Source organism: Symphalangus syndactylus, chromosome X, assembly GCF_028878055.3.
Source record: "Symphalangus syndactylus isolate Jambi chromosome X, NHGRI_mSymSyn1-v2.1_pri, whole genome shotgun sequence".
Taxonomy (NCBI): domain Eukaryota; kingdom Metazoa; phylum Chordata; class Mammalia; order Primates; family Hylobatidae; genus Symphalangus; species Symphalangus syndactylus.
The window spans coordinates 123933157-123934095 of record NC_072447.2 but is presented as its reverse complement, the minus strand read 5'-3'; the positions used below and the strand labels follow the sequence as shown (position 1 = coordinate 123934095).

The window sequence follows — 939 nt, the reverse complement described above, 5'->3', positions numbered from 1 at the left end:
TGCTCACCCACATTGGGGCAGGCAATCTACTTATTGAGTTCACTGATTCAAATGATAACCTCACCTGGAAACATCCTCACAGACTCAGAAATAATGTTTAATCTGAGCACTCATGGCCAGTCAAGTTGAGACATAAAATTAGCCATCACAGTACAGGCATACCTGGGAGATGACGCAGGTTCAGTTCCAGACCATCACAATAAAGCAAATATTGCAATAAAGTGAGTCACAAAAAGAAAAAATCAGTGTTACAGCTTTTAGAATTTTTCTAGCAGGTTTTCTGGAAAACCTTCACAGAAAAAGGAGAAAGAGTGCATATAAAATGCTTATGTTGATTCCATACTGTAGTCTATTAAGTATGCTACAGCATTATGTTTATAAAACAATGTACATACTTAAAAAATATTTTATTGTTAAAACATGCTATCACAGAGACACAACGTGAGCACATGCTGTTGGAAAAATGGTACTGATAGACTTGCTCAATGCAGGGTTGCTACAAATCTTCAATATGTAAAAAACATAATATCTGCAAAGCACAGTAAAACAAGGTATGCCTGTATTCAAGGGTGGTTCAATACTCAAAAACCAATGTAATTCACCATATTGATAGGCTCAAGAAAGAAAATCGTATTATCATATTCATTGACACAGAAAACATTTGACAAAATCCAACACCCATTTATATTTAAAAAAAAAAAAACCTTTCAGCAAGTTAGCATGATAGGGGAACTACCTTAACTTGATAAAAGGCATCTACAAAAACCCTACAACTAACATCACAGTTAATGCTGAAAGAGTAACTGGCTTCCACCTGTTTAGAAACCAGGCATGGATGTTCACTCTCATCACTCATTCAACATAGTACTGGAAACACAACACAATAAGACAAGAAAAAGAAATAAAAAGAATACCGATTAGAAAGGAAGAATAAATCTG

The 939-nt window shown here is 34.8% G+C and overlaps 1 pseudogene; it reads left to right on the top strand.

Moving 5' to 3' along the window:
• Positions 1–243: 243 nt before the first annotated feature.
• On the top strand, positions 244–293 carry LOC129476567 (uncharacterized; annotated as a pseudogene).
• The last annotated feature ends 646 nt before the right edge of the window (positions 294–939 follow it).